Here is an 18,956-nt window from a genome sequence, read left to right on the forward strand (position 1 = left end):
AGCCTTATACTTAATATATTTTCCATATGTCTTATTTTGTCAACTGTTTTTGAATATTAGCATTCATAAGTCATTTAGGATGGATAAGCACTGAGGTCCTATTGCATAGCACAAGGAACTATATCCAATCACTTGTGATAGAAGAGGATATGAGAAAAGAATGTATGTATATGTATAACTGGGTCATTTTGATGTACAGCAGAAGTTGACAGAACATTGTAAATAAACTATAATAAAAATAAAAGTCATTTAGGGGTATTGATTAAAAATTCAGATTCCTAGTCGCCAACCTGGAGACCCCAAGGGAAGGAATCTAGACATCTATGGCATTTTTTTTTTTTTTTTTGTCTTTTTAGGGCCACATTGCAGCATATGGAAGTTCCCAGGCTAGGGGTTGAATTGGAGCTGCAGCTGCTGGGCCTACACCACAGCCACAGCAACTTGGGATCTAAGCCGCATTGGCAGCCTACACCACAGCTCATGGCAATGCTGGATACTTAACCCACAAGTGAGGCCAGGGCTGGAATCTGCATCCTCATGGATCCTAGTTGGGTTCATTAACTGTAGAGCCATGAAGGGAACTCCCTGCAACTTTTAAACAAACTTTAAAACTTTTAAACTTCATTGCCTATTCTGTTGTAAAAAATTCTGGCTCTCACTTGAGGAATTGTTCATTTCATTGTGTTTACTTTCAGATGTTTTGGGACCATGATGTACACTTCTCAGGTGTTTGGAAGAGAGTTGACTGGCTTTTGCTTTCATCCCCTTCTGTAGGTCCAGAGCTGCCCTTAATTAGGAGTCGTTCATCACTTGTACCCCGTTAATTTTAGGGCAATGTAAACTTTGTCTCTTTCCCTAAGCATTATACTTCTTCCCTTTGTCTCTGTACTTTATATCCAAAAGGTAAAGCCTTTAATGTTAATGAGAATGAAGGCTTAAACTAGAAATATCCATGAGAAAAAAGCATCATACTGAAGTGTAAATGAAAGGAATCTTTTCTGGAAAAAAGAATTGTTATGGAAAAAGAAATGTAAGGGTGTAAGGGCATAACACAGGACATTGAGAAGGGATGGGGCTGCCTAGAGATAGGTAAAATGGCTCAGTAAGCAAAGTCTACTGATACTGAAAAAACAGAGCCTCCAACACATGTACTCTGTGTTTGAGCTCCTTATTTCTAAGTTCTGGAGAACAAGGTCTATGTTATACCTTGAATTGTTCTGATCCTATTTTTTGTGTTTGACACTTAAAAGGAAGACAACATTTACCTGATTTTAAATGGTAAAGCCTTTGGGTCACTTCAAACTTCCTTCTCTCCTTCATACTCCCTACCTTTAAGCTGACACCATGTTGTTCTTTCTCCTAATGATTTTATTGTGATATCCCACTACCATTTCCTTATTTAGTGCTTTAGTCATTTCCTGCCTAGTCTCCCTAATTGAGCCATTTTTTTTTTTATTCTCAGATTTGTCTTCCATATCAAAAGCAGAGTTACCCTCCATGGCTTCCAATAGCTTTCCTTCAACTTTGTTCCCTGAGGACACTTATTTCCAGAAAGTGGAACTCCATTTGAATTTGCCTATTTAATTAAGTTTGAAAAATGGTTTCTTTTCATCATGATCTCTTAGAGCCATTATTCGCAGCGTAGTCTCCAAGGAGATGTGCTAGTCAGCACTTCCCAAGCTTATTTGACCAGCAATCCATCTTTGTGGAGCATTTCTTGGCCTAAAAGAAGAATTTTACATTTCTTACCATGGTGCACAAGCCCTTCCAAGACCTTCCCACTGCACTGTGGTGTCTGTGCTGTTTCCCCACTTTCTCTCAGATGTTCCACAAACAGCAAAACTGACATTCCTTTAATTTCTGAGACAGGCTGTACTCATGTGCCTGTCCATGATTTGCAAACTCCGGTTGCTCTGCCTGGCATGTTATCTGCCTTTAGCTATCACACCAACATTTTCTCTTCTTTTATGTCTTAATGTTTTTACTGCTTATGAGAAGATTATATGTATTATGTCATCTATATTATCCTTCCTTTTTCACCACATTTTCATTACACCTGCAATGCACCTTCATTAGAGCACACAACACAATCTGTTTTTTATGAATACTCGATCTTTTTAGGGTGAGCATCCTAAAGCCAGCAACATTTATCTTGCATCTTCCAAGAAATGGTCCTCAATATGATACACCAAATTGATAAAATAATGAACAAATAAATTTTTAGCTGAGCTGAAATTTCTTCACGGACCAGAAATCCTGAATTAAAGTGAAGTTTGCCTTTATGAAACCTCCAAATTCCATTCGCATCCAGATTAATATGAATAGGAAGTTTGATTCCAAGTTATTTATACCATCCACTTGTCTCAACCACTGTCATCTCCTGGGCAGTCCTGGAGTTCCCACTATGTTCCCCCTGCATATAGATAATCTTGGAAGAGTGTGCTGTGTTTGAGAACAAATTGTCCTCTAGAGGATGCTGAAGTGGAACACTGTAAGGTTATTAGGAAGCTTTCCTTCCTCTTTTACGGTTTGGTTTCTGAAGAACAATACCCATCTCAGAGAGTTCTTAACCTCTTTATTTTATTCTTATTTAACAAACATGTATGGTATATACTATGTACTAGAGTCTAAGCAACCTAGAGATACTAACTCATTTAATTTTTATAAAAGCTCTATGAGGTAGATACCTTTGTCCATGTTTCACAGATGAGGAAACAGAGGCACGAGAGGTAAATTGCTAGTGTGATATCATTAAGAAGTAAAAATAGGGAGTTCCCATCATGGCTCAGCTGAAACAAATCTGACTAGTATCCATAAGGATGCAGGTTCGATTCCTGGCTTCTCTCAGTAGGTTAAGGACCCAGCGTTGCTGTGAGCTATGGTGTAGATCGCAGACACGGCTCAGATCTGGTGTTGCTCTGGCTGTGGTATAGGCCAGCAGCTACAGCTCTGATTTGACCCCTAGCGTGGAAACCTCCATATGCCACAGGTGTGGCCCTAAAAAGACCCCCTTTCCCCCCCGCCAAAAAAAAAAAAAAAGAAGTAAGAGTAAAATTTGATCCCAAGCAGGCTGGCTCCAAGGGTTGGCACGCTTGAGCACTCAGCCATGCTGCCTCTCACTGTGCTCAAAGTTTGCAATATTTTTCAACTTTGTGCCAAAGAATCACCGAGCAGGTCTTATGAGCTCATATCATTTTACTGAAATTGCTTAAATGTTCTGTGAAAAAAGTATTTTTTAAGTTTAGATAGTTTCTAAAAAAGGATATAAATCCATAAAGAAATGTAGGGGTTATTAATAGGATCGAACTTAAATTTCCAAATGTAATCATATGGATTTCTAATGTCAAGAAAGTAAACAGATTTTAAAATGTGGATATTTCAAGTCAGTTATAACATTTATTTAAAGATTTGAAAAAATATAGCTGGTTTTGCTATATTAATATGTTTTATCTGAGATCAGTAATCTTAAAGAGATTAAGCCAAGGCCAGAAACCCTTTCATGAAGAAGATGGACCGCTCTGCTGGCTACAGACTATTTCTATGCTCAATAAATCTTTCAAATGATAAAATAATCAAGGCAGTACAACCGCAAAAATTCAGAGTACCCTGGTGGTGAGGAAGAATGGCAGAAAGTAAAGCAGTAGAAGGAGGGGAGAGAATTATATGCCCTAAGAGTACTGGGTTCCTTCTGCTCATTCACCTCTTGTCTATGTAATAGCAGTCTCTCTGTAAGAACAAATAGTTGCAGTACAGCATATATATGTCTTGAAAGAATGCTTAAAGGGGAAATGGAATAAATTGATGTAAAAAAGAGGACAACAGGAGAACTGGCGTGGAGAATGTCAATGTAGGGAAGAAGGTAAAGAATGGATAGTAAAAGCAGCTGCAATCATAAAACATGAAGTATCAATGAAGAACTTTAAGTTATCAGCTCATTTAATTACTACCATTACCTGTGGGGTAGATGCTATTATCACATGTTACTACTTATGGAAGTCAGAACAATGGCTCACATTTATACATTGGGCTTCAGGGTCACTGCTGTTAACCACAATGCTCTCTTACCTCTGAGAGGAAGGAGCTTAAGAGGCAACCATATGTGAGTAGAAGCCAAATGACGGCATCTGTCTTGATGTTCGTTATTGTACTAGTTACTAATTACTTCAAAACATAACGGCTTAAATCATAAAATATTTGGTATCCCACAGAATCCATGGGTTAGGAATCTAGACATGGTTTAGCTAGGACACCTCAGGGTGTCACGGGAGGTTGCAGTCAAGCTGTTAACCAGGACTGAACCCATCTCAGTTCCCAGCTGGAGCTAGAACCCTCACCACACACACTTCCATGGCTGCTATACACTTCCTTCAGAATATCTTTTCCCAGTTCACTCCTGTGGGCACTGGTGGACTTCACTGCAGTGCTCACCCGGTGGGCCTCTATACAGGCTACCTGAATATCCACAACAGGGTGACTGGTGACTCAGAAGAGACATAGGGCAAGACTGTGCCCAGGAGGGAAGCCACCTTCTTTTTTCAGCCTGTTCTTGGAAGTAACATTTCCTCACAATTGCAAGTTTTATTTGCTAGAGTAAGTTGATAGGCTACTCCACAGTCAAGGTCAGGGAAGTGCCCAAGAGAGAGGATTCCAGGAGGTGGAAATCACTGGGGACCACCTTAGTGTTTGTTGACCAAAATTGTATTGGGTTTATTAGATATTGTTAGTTCTTCCTTGATCATGTTTCTGGTACCTTCAGGATTCTGATAGAGGCTGCTAGGAGTTGAAAGGGTTAAAGTTTATTACATCGAAGTTAATTACTTTTAAAACTAGAGAAGTATTCAGTGTGGTTTTTCTCCGTGGTGTCATTTTTAACTTTTGTCACAATAAAAGAATGTAAGGATTTGTCAGGTATCTCAAGATTAAAAATAGGATAAGAAGATTACAAAAACCTGGATGTACTATTCTGTGAGGCTGACAGGTTTTAAAAAAAACAGAAAAAAAAAAATCATGTGTCTTTTGGTTAGTACAAAGAAGCCACTTGCACCAAATAATTTACTGAGTTCCTTTTCATAAAGAAAATTAGCACAAAATCAAAGCTGGAAACCTAGGAATATTTATGTAGGATGAGTCATATAGTTTGGAATTTGGGTAAAGTATGGTGAACTCAATCACCTTAGGAGATCCTTGATCTTTTTTTTTGAGGCCCTTTTGTGTATAAGGCACTGTGGAAATGTCAATGAGATCACCAAACCCTCACAGGTTACAATTCTTACATTCATATTTACTCATCAAGATACTAGTAGAGAGCCTACTATGTGTGCAGTATTATCTGCTGTAGTCATGGTAAGGTGGACAAAGATGTTTAAAATTCATCAGACTAGAAGGCAATCTGTTCTGCCTTCCAGGATTCCACGCTCTCAGACTTCAGTCTGAGTCATCTTTGTATATTTTATAGCTCAGTGGCTGCACTTTGTTCCTGGTGGAATTTTGATACATCCATGCTGAATTATCTAATAAGCTTCTTTTAATTCATTAATATGTCATAATCTGAGTACTTTGTCCCACCCTTCTGGTAGATGCCTACTTTCAATTTTGTGTTTAGAATTCATTTCCTCTGGGAAGTCTTCTCTGTCCACTTCAGGCTATTGCCCTTCCGTGCTCTGCTAACTGGATGGACTTGTTCTTACGCTGTTCAGTGCCCATTTGCTTTTCAGATTCATGAATCTCCTTCTTCTTGTCATTCTCATCTTGTTATCACTGCATCCCCACCTACTCAACAATATTTATTTAGTGTCTGTCAGAGGCCAAGCTCATCTCTAGGCACTGGGGATGTAGCAGTGAACAGCACATAGATCCTACTTTCATGGGGTTTATGCTCAGTGAAATGAGACGGACAATAAATATACGTTTATTAATTTGAGTAGCTCTAAGTGCTCTGAGGACAAGGGTAAGTGGATAAAGGGGTGGATTTAAGGGAAGGCAGGGCTCTCCTGGATAAATGGGTTAGATATACTCTTTGAGGTGATAATGAGAACTAGAGGAAAGGATGGTGGAAGACATGGGCAGAGTCTTCCTGGAAGAGGGAGAGTGAGTACAAAGGCCCTGAGCTGGGAGTGCATGGAGGTACTGACAGAGCAGCAAGTTAGCCTTTGTGCCTGCAGCTGAGTGTTTGTGGGTAGATAGGGCAGAAATTGTTAAGACGTGAGGTCAGAAAGATTTCCAGATATCAGGTCACATAGGACCTTGCAGGCCAGGGCACCCCCAGTACACAGGATTGGTATTGAATGAGCATATACTGAATATTGTTAGCTTAAGGTTGGAGTATAGGGGCTGTATTCTAATTATGTATTGTTACATTTACTCTCATTATTCAATCAGTGGATTGAAACTTTGTTGCATGTTAGAATCACCTAGGGATTTTTTAAAAAAGCTGATTCTACGTCACAGGGCAGGCACATGACATCAGGATTTCTCTGGGTGGCATCTGCATTTTTAGAACTTATTTACAGAACAGAGATAGACACACAGATATAGAAGGCAGACTTATGGTAACCAAATAGGAAGAGGGGAGGGATAAATTAGGAGGTTGGGATTAACACATACACACTACTACATATAAAATAAATAGGGACCTAGTGTTTAGCACAAGGAACTCTACTCAATTACTTGTAATAAATTAGAAAAGAATCTGAAAAAGAAATATATATTATATATATTTTTTTTCAAATTGCATTCATGCACACTTTTAATTAAATTCTCCCAAACATTCCAGTAAGTGAATCAGAGGTTTCCCAGAGACAGCATTAATACGTTGTATTCCAAAACATCTAGAAGCCAGGAGCAGAAGGGAGTGGGAACTCTCTTTGCCTTGTTATATATATAAAACAGATATTATAGATATATATCTGAACCACTGTGTCGAACACCTGAAACTAACACAATGTTGCAAACCAACTATTCTTCAATAAAAATTTTTTAAAATAAGATAATATTCCTTAGGTAATTTCAGATAAGCACAAGAATCAGGAACTTAGATCAATGGTTCTCAAAGTGGGCCCACCAGCCAGCAGCATTGGATAAATCAGTCTTCAGCCCCATCTCAAACCTAGTGAATCAGAAACTCTGAAGTGACTAGGCAATCTATGTTTTAAGAAGTCTTCCAAGTGCCTTGGCTATATGCTGAAATTAGAGGACAGTAGTCTTAGAGCAATGAGCCACATGTAGGCAAAGACAAATCAGAGGATAGCCTGTGATGCTGACTGTAGAAGGCTATGTTTCCATAATAGGTGTGCCCTGGCAAAAATGCCTAAAATTTTTACCATTTGAGAATTATTTCTTTGGATTAAACTTTCTCTCATAGCCCTTGGAGGAAACCATTCCTCTGGTTTACTTCAAGCCATGGTTAGTTAGTAGCACTTTCATGTAAATGAGCATATTAGAATGATTGAGCTGACAAAATGAGCCATTTGAATATAAGAATGGCTGTAGCTAGAAAAGGTTTCTAGAAAAGGTTTCTGGAAAAGGATGGAGACAGGATGATGGCATAAACAATTTTCCTGTAGTCTCAAAAGTATGATTGGTAATCTGTATTTCATAAGATTCAGAAAGTGTTTAATAAGATTAAGAAATAATCTAAATATAATTTTCTAGTATTTTCTCAGGGATCTTTTAAGAAAAGTATTTACCTCTCTTTTATCTGGTTGTGCATCTAATTCTATATTACCTAAGTCTGGAAATGATGTTGTAGAGATTTGCCAATTTGAAATAACACCAATGCTTGTAATAATTTAAGAAGAGAAGATTTGCCTGGATGCTTTTTTTTTTTCTTCCCTTGAAGAAATCAGAGTCTTGCTGCCTACGTTTCTCGCTGTCTTCACTCTTCAAGAGATTTCCATATGGAAAATCTCATCATCATTCATCCAGAGAAAGTTACATTTTCTTTCAAAAAACTCCAATTTTAATATGTACATTAGAGTTTCTTCTCCCTTTCTTTTTATCTGAGAATGAGAGGAAGTGAATTATATAGCTCTGGGGCACTGCTGAAAGGGGGGTTTGAGCAAAATGCTAATTCTCGTTCTCCTGTTCTTATCAATCCAGCAGGTTCATTCAGATTTAAGAGTGTGGTGGTGAAAGTCTTTTGTCGTCTTGCTACACAAGTTTTCTCTTTTATAGAAATAACTGCTTTTTCGTAAAGGCTTAACCAGAGGCGATACCACATATCGTCAGCAAAGTGCAAGCAATATATCTTTGAAGCACTTGAATAATATTAGTATCTTGGTTGAGAACAGGAGAAAAAAATAATCTGTAAAAAGAAGGATAATGTAATTTTAAAAGAGAACCTTCACATGCCAGAGGATGTCATTCAGCTTGATAACAAAGGACTCTGGCTATTAAGGAGTGCCTGAGTTGGAGAAAATGTAAATTCACAAAGTATGTCTTGATATTTCCAGTTTGTGTCCTTATATGTTCCTTGACCGATCAAGACATTGCTGAGATCTGCAAACGCATATCAAAAACTGTTTCCAGGATTTTTAAATGAACAGTTCCCCTCGGTATCATTCAGCTAAGCAATGCGTGTTCTTAATTTTCCCTCAACTATCATTATTTTGTTAAGAAATCAGCACCCTTGCTGGGGAGATGAATGTAGCCTTTGCAATGTTACCTTGTCCTCCTGGGAATCCTCCTCTGACAAAACAATGTTCCCTTAAATGTCAAATTCCTCTTGTCTACTGCTTTTGCATCAGAAACCAAATCTAGCAAAACTGGAGTCTTTTTTTTCTTCCTGTAATTCTTTTCAGCCCACTTAAAGCAGTGTCATTTAGCATAGCACGCTATAGTTTGATGACTTAAATCTGAATTCTACCACTATAAGCAGCATAAAACTGTCAAATTTCTTTTCTCCTTGGCACATTTAAATGCTGTTACTACATTTTATCACTCTGGCATTTATTAGAAGCCATCACTGGCCTCATACTCTTCATTATTAGATCATAATGGATGGACGCAAATGTGTCTCCATACTAATAATTCCTCCCAAAGTTAATGTAAGCTTTCCTCCACACCATATAAAGGTAATTTATAAAAAAAATAAAAACCAAAATAATGCAAAAAATAAAAGCATTGTACAATTGATTGGAACTACAGTTAATGAAATAGTGAAACAGCTATATTAATTCATAATCCACAATTATTTATCTGCACTTCCTATGTAAGACTAGACCACACATTCTTGCAGACTGCATAGAACATAACATGATACACCTACACAGAAACACACATTTTTTTTCTCATTTTTTCCTCTTTCTTTCATACACATTGTGGATAAAATGCATCAGTGCTTAATATCTGTTACATATTATCCAGATACATACTCATCATTATTTTTTTGTTTGGCAAGTATTTATTGAAGACACAGTTCTATGCTGTGGATATAGATGTCTGTGCATATAGATAAGGTCCATGTGTTCAAGGAGTCTATTTTTTAGTGGATAAGGCAGAAAATAACCAAGTAAACAAATAGATAAACAAGATAACAAGAAGTGCATAAGTGTTAGGTAGAAAATAACAGAATAATGTAATAGAGATGGGTTGTGGCTGCTACATTTTATTAATAGATACACACAGTCTATAAATGGCAGGACAATTGAGGTAAGACCTAAATGATGACAATGAACCAGTGAGGAAAAAGCTCTGAGAAGAGGGAACACATTCAAAGTCTGTAGTGGGGAAGCGACAGGCATATTCAAGGCAAAGAAAGAAGGCCACTGTGGTCAGGGTGTCATGATCACTGTGGGAAATTCTCGGAGATGATGATGAAGAGGTAGCAGGAGCCAGATCCTCCGAGCCTTGTGGGTCCAATAGGATTCTGGGTTTTATTCTATGAGCAACAATGATTATTTACAGGGACCTATTAACTGGCCTGGTGATGGAAGGTAAAGGCTTGAAAAAGAATTTTGAAAACAAACATACCAAAGCTATATTTTAAAGATAGAATAATATTGACTTCAACAGTTCTCATATTGATTTACTTAATTATTCCTTTTAGGTATGGTAAACATAGCACAAACGGTGTTTCTTTTGGATATCTAAAATATTACCTTGGGACAAAGATGACTTAACCCTCAAGGAAGTCTTTTTGAGAAAATCACTTATTTAATAAAGATAGTAGGAAATGGGACAAATATACTTTAAGAACAGATATTTCACATACACTTATTAAGTTTAGTGTCCTGTATCATGGTAGAGGTTAAATATTGCATCAGGCAAGATACAATTTCTCTCTCTCTCTCACACACACACACACATACACACATATACCTGTGTTTTATATCTACCTCATCTTTATAAAGGGAAGCATTATCACTTGGCATTTTGGCAATATCAGGAAGTGCTATATTTACCTTGGCTATGGACTGAATATTTGTGCCCCCCAAAATTCATGGTGAGATTCTAAGTAAGCCAGAAAGAAAAAGACAAATACTATATGATATCATTTATTTGTGGAATGTAAAATATGGACCAGATGATCCTATCTGAAAGTAAAACAAACAAACAAACAACAGCAAAAAACAGAAACAGATCATAGCCAAGAAGAACAGATTTGGAATTGCCAAGGGGGAAAGGGGAGGGAGTGGGGTGGATGGGAATTTTGGGGTGTTTTTGGACGCAAACTGTTATATTTGGAATGGATAGGCAATGTGATCCTACTGTACAGCACAGGGAAATGTGTGTGATTGGGTCATTTTATTGTACAACAATGAATATTTAGAGGGACCTATTAACTCTCTGCTTTTATTCATTGTAAATCAACTATACATTAATAATAAAAAAAGAAAAAGCAAAGGTCAATTTTTAACTGAACATATATTAAAGCAGTTATCAGTTTTATAAAAAAAAAGACAGTGATTCTTTTAAAAAAAGCAGGAAATTCTAACTCCCATGATGATGGCATTAGCAAATTATTTCTTTGAGAGATGATTTAAAGTCTTCTAAAAAACAAAGGTCCAGGACCAGATGGCTTCATAGGTGAATTCTACCAAACATTTAGAGAAAACACCACTTTTACTGAAACTCTTCTAAAAAATCACAGAGGAAGGAATATTCCCAAGCTCATTCTATGAGGCCTCCATCACCCTGATACCAAAACCAGACAAAAACATCACAAAAACGAAGAAGGCCAATATCACTGATGAACAAAAATGCAGAAATCCTCAACAAAATACAAGCGACCAAATTCAACAATACATTAAAAGGATCATACACCACGATCAAGTGGATTTGTCCCAGGGATGCAAGACTTCTTCAATATCCACAAGTCATTCAGTGTGAGATACCACTTCAACAAACTGAAGAATAAAAACCATATGGTCATCTCAATAGATGCAGAAAATTCTTTTGACACAATTCAACACCAATTTTGATAAAAACTATGCAGAAAGTGAGTATAGAGGGAATCTGTCTCAACATAATAAAGGCCATATATGATAACCCACAGCTAATATCATTCTTTTTTTTTTTTCCCACTGTACAGCAGGGGGGTCAGGTTATCCTTACATGTATACATTGCAATTACAGTTTTTCCCCCACATTTTCTTCTGTTGCAACATGAGTATCTAGACATAGTTCTCAATGCTATTCAGCAGGATCTCCTTGTAAATCTATTCTAGGTTGTGTCTGATAAGCCCAAGCTCCCGATCCCTCCCACTCCCTCCCCCTCCCATCAGGCAACCACAAGTCTTTCCTCCAAGTCCATGATTTTCTTTTCTGAGGAGATGTTCATTTGTGCTGGATATTAGATTCCAGTTATAAGTGATATCATATGGTATTTGCCTTTGTCTTTCTGGCTCATTTCACTCAGGATGAGATTCTCTAGTTCCATCCATGTTGCTGCAAATGGCATTATGTCATCCTTTTTTATGGCTGAGTAGTATTCCATTGTGTATATATACCACCTCTTCCGAATCCAATCCTCTGTCCATGGACATTTGGAATGTTTCCATGTCCTGGCTATTGTGAATAGTGCTGCAATGAACATGCGGGTGCACGTGTCTCTTTTAAGTAGAGATTTGTCCGGATAGATGCCCAAGAGTGGGATTGCAGGGTCATATGGAAGTTCTATGTATAGATGTCTGAGGTATCTCCAAACTGTTCTCCATAGTGGCTGTACCTGTTTACATTCCCACCAACAGTGCAGGAGGGTTCCCTTTTCTCCACAGCCCCTCCAGCACTTGTTATTTGTGGATTTATTAATGATGGCCATTCTGACTGGTGTGAGATGGTATCTCATGGTAGTTTTGATTTGCATTTCTCTTATAATCAGCGATGTTGAGCATTTTTTCATGTGTTTGCTGGCCATCTGTATATCTTCTTTGGAGAAATGTCTATTCAGGTCTTTTACCCATTTTTCCATTGATTGATTGGTTTTTTTGCTGTTGGGTTGTATAAGTTGTTTATATATTCTCGAGATTAAGCCCTTGTCCGTTGCATCATTTGAAACTATTTTCTCCCATTCTGTAAGTTGTCTTTTTGTTTTCTTTTGGGTTTCCTTTGCTGTGCAAAAGCTTTTCAGTTTGATGAGGTCCCATGGGTTTATTTTTGCTCTACTTTCTATTGCTTTGGGAGACTGACCTGAGAAAATATTCATGATGTTGATATCAGAGAGTGTTTTGCCTATGTTCTCTTCTAGGAGTTTGATGGTGTCCTGTCGTATATTTAAGTCTTTCAGCCATTTTGAGTTTATTTTTGTGCATGGTGTGAGGGTGTGTTCTAGTTTCTTTGCTTTGCATGCAGCTGTCCAGGTTTCCCAGCAATGCTTGCTGAATAGACTTTCTTTTTCCCATTTTATGATCTTGCCTCCCTTGTCAAAGATTAATTGACCATAGGTGTTAGGGTTTATTTCTGGGTTCTCCATTCTGTTCCATTGGTCTGTCTGTCTGTTTTGGTACCAGTACCACACTGTTTTGATGACTGTGGCTTTGTAGTATTTCTTGAAGTCTGGGAGAGTTATGCCTCCTGCTTGGTTTTTGTTTCTCAGGATTGCTTTGGCGATTCTGGGTCTTTTGTGGTTCCATATAAATGTTTGGATTGTTTGTTCTAGTTCTGTGAAAAATGTCATGGGTAATTTGATAGGGATTGCTTGAATCTGTAGATTGCTTTGGGTAGGATGGCCGTTTTCACAATATTGATTTTCCCAATCCAGGAACATGGAATATCTTTCCATTTCTTTACATCTTCTTTGATTTCTTTGATTAAAGTTTTATAGTTCTCGGCATATAGGTCCTTTACCTCCTTGGTCAGGTGTATTCCGAGGTATTTGATTTTGTGAAGTACAATTTTAAAAGGTATCGTATTTTTGTATTCCTTTTCTAATGTTTCATTGCTGGTATACAGAAATGCAACTGACTTCTGAATGTTAATCTTATATCCTGCTACTTTGCTGAATTTTTTAATCAGTTCAAGGAGTTTTGGGGTTGAATCCTTAGGGTTTTCTAGGTATAGCATCATGTCATCTGCATACAGTGACAGTTTGATCTCTTCTCTTCCTATATGGATGCCTTTTATTTCTTTTGTTTGTCTAATTGCTGTGGCTAGGACTTCCAAAACTATGTTGAAGAGCAGTGGTGAGAGTGGGCATCCCTGTCTTGTTCCAGATTTGAGTGAGAAGGCTTTCAGTTTTTCCCCATTGAGGATTATATTTGCTGTGGGTTTATCATAAATGGCTTTGATTAGCTAATATCATTCTTAATGGTGAGAAGATGAAAGCATTTTCTCTAAGATCAGGAACAAGACAAGGATGTCCACCCTCTCTGCTTTTATTCAACCAAGTTTTGGAAGTCCTAGCCATAGAAATCAAAGAAGAAAAAGAAATACAAGGAATCCAAATTGGAAAAAAAGTAAAACTGTTATTGTTTGCAGATGACATTATACGATACATAGAAAATCCTAACGATGCTATCAGAAAAACTACTAGAGTTCATCAATGAATTTGGAAAAGTTGTAGGATACAAAATTAATACACAGAAGTCTCTTGTATTCCTATATACTAGCAATAAAATATCACAAAGAGAAATTAAGGAAACAATCTCATTTACCATCACATCAAAAAGAATAAAATACCTAGGAATAAACTATCCAAAGAAGCAAAAGACCTGTACTCTGCAAACTACAAGGCACAGACGATAGAAATCAAAGATGACACAAACAGGTAGAAAGATATACTACACACTTGGATTGGAAGAATCAATATTGTGGTTTCAACTTTTGAAAGTTGTTGATAACAGCACATATCTAAACTAACATGGAGATGTGAGAAAAATCATACATGTCATTGCCCAAGGGTGACAGGCTTGTATTACATCCAAATGATCTCCTGGGAACACTGGCTTTGATTGACAGTTCAGGAAGAAGTATACTAGGTGAAAGTAAAGGAAACACAACTAGTTGTATTAATTTGATAAATAAATATGACTGAAAAGAAAAAAAAGGATAATGTGAAATAGATGAGCACACTGGATTTGGGCTCAAACAAACCCGAGTTTTATTCCTGATTCAACAACCTACCTACTGACTGTGTGGTTTTAAGCAGGTTGCTTTACCTCTTTAAGCATCAGGTAGGTTATTATACCCTAAAACTGTGGGAGAAAAAGAGTACACAAAATTGCTAGCAAAGTTTAGGTGAAATATCTTCCAGATGACCTTTTATAAGGTTGTAATTCCTTCACCTCTCGCAGTGTTCTCGTTCCACCTCACCTTGTTCTACTATCTCTTTTTTTTTCCAATATAGCACCTTATCACCTTTTAATACGCAATCCATTTATTTACACGTTGTATTCATTGTGTATTTTATCTCCCCTGATACTGTAAGCTTCACAGGAGAAGGGATCTTTTTTCGTTTTATTCACTCTATATTCCAAGACTCTGGAACAATGCCTCACACATCATAAATGCAAGCGGATATATTTGATAAACATAATAAAGTATAGCTAATAAATAATAATCAGTGTTGACTTTGAATTCTACTCTCTTGGATTCTCACTCTTCTCACACAAAGAATCCAACTCCCTGTACAGGAGGAAGAGTGAAAGGAGAAAAACTAAAGCAGGGAGTTCCTGTTGAGGTGCAGTGGAAATGAATCTGACTAGTAACCTTGAGGACATGGGTTTAATCCCTGGCCTCGCTCAGTGGGTTAAGGATCTGGCATTGCCATGAGCTGTGGTGTAGGTCGCAGGTACGGCTGGTATCCCACATTTCTGTAGCAGCTGTAGGCCAGAAGCTGTAGCCCGGATTTGACACCTAGCCTGGGAACTTCCATATGCCACGGGTGAGGCCCTAAAAAGCAATCAATCAATCAATCATCAGTGGTTCTCAGTGGTACTACTGTAACTAATAATAAGGGAAATGTGATTTGCTGAAATTCATGTTGTCAGTGGTAGGATAATAGCTATAGTATAAGCCTTTTGTTGAAAGACAAAATGATGTATTTAATTCCACGTCCATAAATTGTAACATCAAATATTAGATGCAGCATTTTACCTAGTTCCTATCTCTTCATCATTACCATCATTAGTAAGGTATATCACCAGAACCAAGTGTGACAAAGATTGACTATGTTCACCAAACCAGATTCTTCCTTGTGAGCCTGTAGATTACATTTCCCAAATAGATTTGATATTAATAAGCCCACATGACTAAGTTCTAGCCAATAAGATGTGAAGAAAAGTGATGCAATTTCCAGGGTTCACCCATAAAAACTCCAACACACAGTTCATTCTCTTTGCCCATTCCTTAGCCAAATGCATAGGACTCTGAAGCCCAAGAAGAGAGAGAAGCCATAGGATAAAGGCTCTAAAGTATGACTCCTTGGAAGGATGGCCACCAATCAAGGGATATATGTTTGGACTTTCTGAGAGCAAGGAATAAGCTTCTGTTATGTAAAGCCACTGAGATTTGGAGGTTTTTTTTTTAAATTACATTCACTTGTCAAAGAAATTAATATTTATAAAAATATATTTTATTCCAAGGAGTTCCCTGGTGGTGTGGTAAATTAATGATCCAACATTGTCACTGCTGTGGTGAGGGTTCGATCCCTGCCTGGGAACTTCCACATGCCACAGCTGCAACCAAAAAAAAAGGAATGTATTTTATTCCCAATAATGGTTACACATTTTTAAGAAGGCTCAGTGGAGCTTAACGATAAAAGCAGTCCCTTCCCTAGATTTCTTATATTACACTATTCTCTAACATTTTACTATTCTGTTATTTCTTTTTCCCCCTACTCTTCAATTCTCAATGGAGACAATCTCCAGAGAAATCCATGGTTGTCTGTTCTTTTTTTTTTTTTTGCTATTTCTTGGGCCACTCCCGCGGCATATGGAGGTTCCCAGGCTAGGGGTCGAATTGGAGCTGTAGCTGCCAGCCTACATCAGAGCCATAGCAACGCGGGATCCGAGCTGCATCTGCAAACTACACCACAGCTCACAGTAACACCGGATTGTTAACTCACTGAGCAAGGGCAGGGATCAAACCCGCAACCTCATGGTTCCTGGTCAGATTCATTAACCACTGCACCACGACAGGAACTCCAACCTCTTCAAGATTCAAGAACTCAAGTAATCTTTCTACTAATGCTTCACAAATCTACTGTGTCTAGCCAACCACTCAGCCAAGATTTATTCACATGTTTTGAACTGCCTGCAGATAACACCCACTTGGGTATTCCTTAATTATATTATATGTTATCTTTGAATTCTGGTTATAATCTGCTCCCAATATTTTTCTAAAACCGCTCCCCTTCTTATGCCTCAAATTTACTTAATGGCATTTTTTTTTTTCTGTATTCTTACAGTGCTGAAAATTTGGAATCAAATTTAACTCATATCTCCTTTATAAATATCCAGTTTTTCATCTATGTATCATTAAATTATACTATTTTTTCAGTCAAAATACATTTCAGATTTGCCCTTTACTCTCAAATCCTATCACTACCATCTTAATGAAAGCTCCTATCACTGTACAAATGAATACATACATTTCTTAACCCACTAACTCTCATCTCTTCTCCCATTCGTTTATTAATTAACTGGGATGCAATTCAATTTTTTTGCATGCTTTACTCAAGAACTCTCACATTTATTAACTTTACATTAATTTCAGAATTTAACTGCCTGAAATAATTCTTACATAATTTTATGATTAAAAAAATTGGGGGGGTTCAGTTTGTTTGGGCACTGCATTTGCTCATGTTTCTCCCTGCTCTCTCCTCTTCTACAACTATGCAAATTTTATTTTATTATCAGAGGTACACATTTTATACATTCTTCTAAGTTTCAGCTCATGTTCCAATTTCTCCTTTAGTAACTTTTTTTCAATATAGTCAGTACTTACTGTGAATAAATCATGAAATTTTCTCCATCTAGATAGATCTCCGAGGGCAGGGGCTCAGTGTTACAGTTTTTTGGTTAATAGAAAGTACAAACACATACACATAATAGAAGTAACAACACTAAAAGTCTAACTGCTTTGATATCTTTCCTTCCTCAAAAGCTTTCATCTAATTCTCAAGGTCTATATTTTCTTTCTCAGAACAGCCCCTGAATTGATATGCTCTGCATCTTGAGTGTAACTTGATCTTGAAGTCATCAAATACTGGTTTCTTCGGTGTATACAATAAAAATACTTATAAATTAAATTGATTACACTTTACTTTCAGCAGTATATTTCACAAATAATACTAAATTGTATTAGTTTTTCATAAATCTCTAGACTATAAATATTTTCTACTCTTATCCCTTCTTGAAGTCTCTGTGGGAAACTGGATTTTTTACTTCCTAGTTATAACTTTGAAATATTTTTTTTGAGAATAAACCTCAATCTCTGCAATTAAAACTAATGTAAGTTTTATTTCCTTATGAGCTCACAGAACTAAAATAAATGGATTTCCTAATGCTCTTCTGAAGTTATGTGGTGCCAAAACATCAGTTTCCTTAGAATCATTTATCTAATTTAAAAGCTATATCAGTCTCTTTCTAGATTATATTGGACAGAGTTAGCATGGCTCTGAGCTTAAGATAATTATCAAAACACGTATTTGTAAGGTACTCTTCTGGATAAACATATCCTTCGCTTTGACTTCATGAATTTTGAAAGAATTTGTTCAGTGGAAGAGGTGAAGAGTTTGTAGTGTGAGGAGTTTATTTTAAAAGTTTTGTAATTAAGGGCATGACCTCAGCTAAGGATCAATAGTAGTTAAGCAAAAAATTAAGTTGCCTTTAGTATGTTATCAATTAATGCCTGTTGAGGATAAAAGTATAATCGAAAAACTAGAGAAGTAATTTTCAGTCAGTTCTGTTTCATCAGCTTTTGGTGCTACTGAGGCAAGATCCTGGGTTGATCCTTGTATGGGACTCATGAGCTCTACAAACCAAGAAGATGTCCCCAACTAAAGTTTATTCTTTAAAACACTTTTAGTAATAAGGAGATTCTGATGGAAGGGCTATTTACTAAGCTCAAATTCGTCACAAAGACTGGACAATCAAATGAAGTCCATTGGGTCTCTAGCATAGTACCTATCCTTTAAGAGGCCCTCAAAATGCTTCATTATTTGTGAATTCATTATAGAATGTCAGTAGCTTGATCACCTCAAATAAAAAACATAGCTCAAAGTAGGAAACACTGGCTGAATAAAACCTCCCTTTAGTAGTGTGTTAAAAAAATCTGTTTTAGCAAATCTGGAAACTAGATACAGAGATTCACGTTAGGTAAATGGGTATGAATTTTTTTTTAATTGAGCTTCTTCCTACATTATTATATTATTATTTATTTGCTTACATATTCTTTCACTGAAAAGGGTGCTGAAATAATCATGCGTGTCACACTGAGTGCTGGACAAATAATTATTTGAGCCTCAAAATTGGAACACTGCCTTGCAGTGACATATAAGGCTCAGATTAAGGTCATTG

The sequence above is a fragment of the Sus scrofa genome, chromosome 9 (genome assembly GCF_000003025.6).
Source record: "Sus scrofa isolate TJ Tabasco breed Duroc chromosome 9, Sscrofa11.1, whole genome shotgun sequence".
Classification (NCBI taxonomy): domain Eukaryota; kingdom Metazoa; phylum Chordata; class Mammalia; order Artiodactyla; family Suidae; genus Sus; species Sus scrofa.